This window comes from Cynocephalus volans, chromosome 13 (genome assembly GCF_027409185.1).
Source record: "Cynocephalus volans isolate mCynVol1 chromosome 13, mCynVol1.pri, whole genome shotgun sequence".
Lineage (NCBI taxonomy): Eukaryota > Metazoa > Chordata > Mammalia > Dermoptera > Cynocephalidae > Cynocephalus > Cynocephalus volans.
In genome coordinates, this window is record NC_084472.1 from 50,976,397 (window position 1) to 50,983,904 (window position 7,508).

The window sequence follows — 7,508 nt, forward strand, 5'->3', positions numbered from 1 at the left end:
TTCAGGACTTCATAACATGTAGAGATTTATAAAGTACAAATTATTCCCATCATTTAGAGAAAACTGGTAAACTATAATGATTATTTCTGTTGGCAAACTGTATTGTGATCAGAAAAGGGAGAGGATAGTCACTCTTTTAACCAGAAGAACAAATAGTGATTCATGATACTAATAACCATTTGAAAAATAGAATGAAGCATAGATAGGTTATTGCTAGACTGGAAGCCAAGCTGATCGAAGGTACTAGAAAGGGAAGAAGAGGAAAAAAATGAATATTTCGTATGGCATTATTGTTGCTGTTATCTCAGAAGTACATTTTATCAAAGAAAAAAAACTAGGTTGGTTAAATTATTGCAGAGGTGTGGCATCCCATCTTCTCAAGTGGTACTATTAGAATATCCTATCATTATTGAGGATGTGAGGGTGTTTCATAGACAGGATATCTTTTCTGTCGAAAATGATAAGGTGGAGAACATGTAGCCAAATGAAATTATCCAAGTGGCAGAACATTCGTATATAAGATAATTTACAGTTCACCATAAATGCTGTTAAATCTGGGACTTGTACAATGATGAGTTATGAATTCAGCCCTCATTAATGTTTCCTTTGCAATATGTGGTGGGAAATAGCTATTAAAAATACTAGCGTCACTATTTATTCAAAGGTTCCACATCACCAGAATAAATTGCCTGAGAGGAAACATCTTGTTCATAATGATTTGGAATACAGAGCTTAAAGTTTCATGCACTGAATGTTTAGCTTTATAATAAGGAAACATTCATAATATATGTGTGATATTTGTTAATGCTAACATATAGCTAAATGTTTCATGAATGAGCTATTGTGCACTTGATTTTACAATAAACAGTTAAAACTCCTGGAGTAGATTTGATGCAAGTGGAATGTTTGCTTAGATTTAGCAAAGAGAAATAGTGTAAATAATTTGCAGGGTGTAATTTGAGTCAATATTTTTCCTGGCCTACGAGGTATTTGGGCCTACTTTTTTCCTCCTGTGTAGCTTTGCTCTCTTGTTCAGATTGCAATTCCTTTTGGTTTGTTATTCACCTCTGGGGTCAATTTGAAAATAAGTTCAGAAGAGTAACTGATGGAAATGTATGTGATATACCAAAGTAATCTTGTGCCTTCTTCTTTACATAGTCTTGAAGGCCTTCAGAGGTGCCATCTGTCACCTCCTTTGAGAAATACAAGAAGAAGAAGACAGGTAAGGAGAGTTGAACTCAAATAGCACCACGGTTTCTTTTTTTTCAGTGGCAAATGTCTTTACCTATGTTAAATTAAATTAAATTTGACCGGAAGAGGCTTCTGTATGTAGCAAACTGCAAACTAACTTAATACATAGGCAAACTGCAACCTAACTAAGAGTATATTCTTATAACAAGTTGCTGAGTCTCAGCCAATTATAGCAGCTGAGCTTCAGCCAATCACAGGCTGCTGACTGATCAGACCATGTCCATATAAGACTAATGCTGAGCTGTAACCAATTAAGGTGTTTCCGTATGTCACTTCCTTTTTTGGTCTACAAATACTTCCTACTGACATTGCTGAGTGGAGCTCTCTTAACCTCTTCGAGTTCGGAGGGCTGCCCAAATCATGAATCATTCTTTGTTCAAATAAACTGCTAAATTTAATTTAGATTTTTAAACTTTAAAAATTTAAAGTTTTTCTTTTAAGGTTTGGCATCAGAAGTGGTATCCAAAGTAGACCTCCAGCAACCCCCAGGAATACCAAGTGGCCAAGCAAAGGCACATGCCAGGCCCGTCCCTCCCATCGCTCTTTTGCAGTAACTGGGATTGTGGGTGAGTTCTGTCTTAGATTTGAGCCCCACAAAGTTGTGTTTTGAGCTTATCGAGTATATTTGACCATTTTTGATCTGGACTGACTTTGAAAGTCACGTTGAAAACAGGACTGGGTCCCTTAGAGAGACCTCAGGTGTCTGACTGGGTTAGATGGAAACTGAACTGGGTTCAGTAAGTAAGTAAGGTTACTAAAAGAGAGGGAATCATGGGTTCATCTGAATCCAAGAAGGCTAGAATCCTCCATCTGGAACTCCAGCCAATTACATGTATAAGAACTATGGACCCACAGCCTGTGCTTTTCTAGAGAAATGGGTGACCCTTACCAAAGGTAACTTAGAGTTACAGTGGCCACAGTGGAGAAACACCTTACAAATGGCAAATGAGGGAATGTCTTTACAGTTACAACAACTGTAGAGACCAAGAAGACCTACTCATATATATTTTAGATCCAAACTGAAGAGTATTAAATTAAAGAAACCTAGACCGTGAGTTGTCTGCCTTTATTGTAAGCAGCCAGGCCATTAGAAAAGAAATTGTCCACTTTTACACCAACCATCTAATGGACCCACCCCTTTGGCTTGGACTGTTTGCCCACTAGAGAAAGCCCCCAAAGCCTTCACTCCTGGGAAAATAATCAACCAATATCTCAGAGAGAAAAGGTAATATTTCTATGTCGGTGGTTTCATATTAAGTCCAAAATGTCCCTGTGTTTAAACTTGTCTAATTGAATCTTGAACCATTTGTAAAAATTAGTCCTCTCTGTTTTCTCTATTCATTCTTTTCTCCCATGGGCACCTGTCAGTTGACTAAAACCCCTCTTCTCAAACCCCTGACTATATGCTCTGCAAATTTTGTCTACCTCTTTCTTGTCATCATAATCTTTCTTATACTCCAAAACTTTCTCTTGGAAAAAAATACCCTGATTGGTCTACTATTCAATCTTGAAAACAAACAAACAAACAAAAAAGGATGAACTAGTCTCTGGTTATAAGACAAGATTCAAAGTATCCATGCTGAATTCTTGTATATAAAATGTTTTTATTTTTGTATCTGGCACATGGCTAAAATTTTAGAATGAGATCTATAAGATCTGTTTGTATCTGTATGTCTATGTAGGTGGAGTCTTCAAAAAGCTCATGGAAGGATTCATATTATCTTTTAATTCCATTTTTCTACAAAATTTTTGAAGTACCTTGTATGTCTGCATGCATGATATGTGTGATATTTTTCTATCTCCTAATGATATTGTCAAAATTAAGTTATAAAAGCTTTATTTAATTGGCTTTAAAACTAAGTGCTTATATAAATTAAGTATGATTGCAGAAAAATAAGAACTAACCTAAATGTTTTAAAGTTCACAAAACTTGGGTAATCTTTGGTAAATAAGAATATTGTTGGTTTTATTAAAATAGGCATATCTTTAGAGTTGTCACATTAAATATAATACGAACACATGACTTTTTTCTTCCTAAGTTCACTGGTGAAATAAGCTTATTTTTCTCTATATTACAGAATTTGTCAGCAAGAAAAATAACTTAAGATGATGGCTAGCTGTTTAATGTCTGTTCTTCATGAGCAATCCATTCATAATTGTTAAAAAGAAATAAGTTAAATGGATTTAAGTAAGATAAAATTCCCATGAAAAAGATATCCTCCACATAGTAGAAGGTTTTAACATTCTTATAATCAATAATGGAATGTTGATGCTAAGGGAAATCTTTACAAACAACAATTTAATTCTCAGGCATAGCAAATAAATAAATAAATAAAACCTAAGAGGATACACTTAGGTTTTATTTTGCCTTCTCTACAGTTTCTTATTACAGAAAGACCAAAGATATTTGGGCCCGCTACTAAACATGTTCTGTGCCATGTTGACAAATAGTACTATGAGAAAGCACATGTTTCTAGAAATTATGATTCATAGATTTTCCAATCTATAGATTGCTAGTGTGATGGACTTCACAATTGCTTGCCTCCTTGTGTTCACTGGAAATTAAAGTCACTAAGACTTAAAAATTCTAATTAATACACATAACTAAAATTACTAGAAATAATAAGGGAAACTTTACAAGCAAGTATACAAGGAAGGTTAGATGTGCTTTTGATAAGAAAAAGCTATAGGGTATGAGGATGCTTTATTTTGTTAAGGGAAAAAAGAGTAATTTTTGTCCTAAAGTAGAATGATGGTTGTCTCGAAATAAGAAAGAGGAAAAGTATAGGACAAAAGAATGAATGAATAAGAAAGATATAGAAGGTTTGTAGAAGATGAATCTTGTGAAAGAAATTTTATGTGTGATCAAGCGGGCTAAGATTAAAAGAAAATTATTTTAAAGTTGTTCGAAAAATTGAGTATTATTATCAAAAGTACACTGATACAAAACCAGAATTTGGTTTACTTTATTAAAACAACAAAGTATTCTTGGAGTATTGGTCTGCTCTTAATAGAAAATTATGAAAAGTTTTTCTTTCCCGTTTAGGTAATTGGCCAAGGAAACTAAGATTCTGTGTTTTACCGAGATAATTTCCTGTGCTTCATGTTGTCTTAGTAGGTTTTTGATTACTTACGAAAATTGGATCCTCTCCATTAAAAGAGCTAAAATTATTCTGCAACTATGTAATGTTCTGCATTTGCTTTTGAAGGCTTTTAACTGTCACTCTGGTTAAATGAATGACTATTATTTCATAGTGATCTGTGATCCTATTGTGTTCAAATATTTTAAACCCTTGATATTTTTGACAAACTTCCCCAAATAAAAGTCTGAATGAAGTCTTTTTAAAAAAAATCTCAAATTAACTTTGGAATTTTCAAGATGGGCCCTTGGAACATCTCAAAAGAATATCTCTCTTTATAAAAGGAGAAATATTAAACTAATTGGGCTTATTTGATATTTTAAATTATATGAGAACTATTGTCAAACCTTCTTTGAGTTATATTTGTATGGATGTGCCATTAATATGTGTTTCAGAAATTGTCTCAAATTCCTAGAAATCTTATCATATCATTGGACTGGGTAAGAATTCCCATAACTCTAATGAAAAAAAAAATACAGATTGGTTCCATAAACTGCTAACCAAACATCAATTAGAAAAAGAATTAATTGAGTATCAAGAAAATGCTTTGGCAGATTTTCATGCTGTCAGCAGTATTGAAATTGTTAAGATATGCAATTTAAATGAACTCCACAAAATTGGTTCAAGTCAAATTACCTATGATAACCTATTTAATAAACAGTGCTATGTACCTGAATTGGGAAACAAAACTGGTATTTAAGAGGATGTAAGCCCAATGTTAAGTGTGTACTCATGGAGAGTCTGGACAGGTGTTTGGTCCTTTCTGAGTACTTAAAACCACCATTATTAAAAATTCTGCCCTCTATAACTCATTATGGAATAGATAAAATGATAAAAATTACTTAAAATGGGGTGACTGTTAAATTGCCAAATGGTTTATAACTGATGTTTGTCAAACCCATAATTCTGGTAAGACAATAAAAACTTCAGATGATACATTTCCTGTACCTGCTAAATCATTTAAACACTTAGAGATGGATTTCCTTCAATTGCCACTTTCAATACACGTTTTATGGTTGTTGTATAAAAGCTTTCCCATGCAAGAAGGTTAATGTTATAACAGTAGTTGGAAGTTTATTAGAAAATATGTTTCCTTTATGGGGTATTCCTGGAGAAATCTTCAGCAATAGAGGTATTTGTCTCACTGAACAAGTTACAAAACAGTTAAACAAGGTATTACAAATGCAATGGCATTAGAAAAACAGAAATGAATTGATTGAATTTGCTTGGTCAAAAGTATTACTGATTGATAGCAATCAGATCCACCCCAGTGGAAAATACAGATTGACTCCTTATGAGGTAGTTACTGGAATGTCTATGCTCCTAATAACAGAACCTCATGTATCACCAGCTTCTATAAATTATAACATGACTCAATATTGCAAGGATTTAGTGCATTATGCCAAAGTGTATTTTTACCAGGTAAAAGAAGCCCTTCATGATTCACAAACTGATGACAACCAGATATCTCAGAACTGAGAACTTGGAGATTAGATCTTTTGGAGAAGATACCAGAGAAAGACTGCTTTTGAACTTCAATGGAAGGAACCATACCAAGTTCTTCTTTCCAGCAAAACTTCAGGGCTTCAGGTCTTGGATCCATATCTCTCAACTCGAGATGACCCCACTGGTCTCCTGGGACTATAAATTCATTGGAGATCTTAAGATGAAACTGACTAAGGAGGTTACTTCTCAGAAACAGATGGCATCTTACATGTGGACAGCTTTCCTAGGATCACAGATCAAGACTTCTCTCTTTTGTCACCATGAAAACTTTGTCTCCTTTCCTCTTTTCCCTGTGTTTCTTTTCTGTTTATACTTAGCAAGATAATGTTATAAGATTTTATAATGAATATCTTCTGCAGAGAACTTAACTAAATGTTGGATATGTCATGCTAAACCTAAGTCCTTAAATGATCTTAGATAGTCTCTTGTTCACCCTGTAACAAGTTTTGCTGATATTCCAAGGGTGATTATTTGTTCAAATTGCATATCTGGTCCTTTCTGTAGGGCTGTGTTTTTAGATTCATGTATTCAGATTCCTTGTGTAAATCTAAGAGTAGAAAAAATTTATGGTGAAGGTTTTTCGGTTAAATTATGCTTGAAATTGAATAAGGAAACCAAAAGCAAGTTAATTTGACAGTTTATAGACAAATTTATAACCCTAATCTCTTAATTGTTGTAGCTTTCAACCATGCAGTGATTCAATAGTGGAGCTTTAGATACTAGTGCTCCCCTACTAGTGACCCCTAATGCACAGGGCATCCCACAGGGAACTGTCTGTTGTTCCCTTCTAGAATTTATTTTTATCCGCACAGGATTTAACAACCAACCATATATGTGGGCAACTCCATGTCTCAGTAAATGTAAAATAAGGGGCCAATGTGTTAGAGATTCTAACAGTACCACATTCATTCCATAACCAATTGGAAACTGAATATTGGTCTACACCTCTTAATTTGCACTATAGAATAAAGAGAAATTTGCCAGCAGGCACAAATCCCTCAAAACAGGCATTTTCTGGTAGAACACTCCTTATCTGGCTTGGCATAAATGTAAATAAAGTTATGATTAGAAATCTGTCTCAAATATTATCTACTAAAGGTGATTCTCCTGTAAAGACTATAGTTGCCCAGCAAACTTCTTTAAATCCTCTTGCTAAAGTTGTTTCCGATAACATGATTGTTTTGGACTATGTGTTGGCTGAGCGGGGGGAGTGTGTGCAATAGCTAACACCTCCTGCTGCACTTGGATAAATACATCTGGTATAGTAGAAACTCAGTCGCAAGAAATCAACAAACAAGCTACTCGTCTAAAACAAGTAGATTCCTTTTCTGGCTCATTTTTGACATATTTGATTTTGATCAGTTTGATTTGTGGGGGCTACGGTTAAGGAGTATAATTCAGTCCCTTAGTATTATCCTCCTGATAGCCATTGTTATGGTCATATACATGTACAGCATATCCCTGGTAAGCTGTATCCTCTAAAGAGTCTTAAATGCTCATATGCAGCCATTGGTTAAATAGTAAATGGTCTCACTATGGCTAGAATAACAAAAGAGAACATAAAGAATCATTCAACTGTCTTGACACTGAATTGTAAGTTCTGTATTGAGA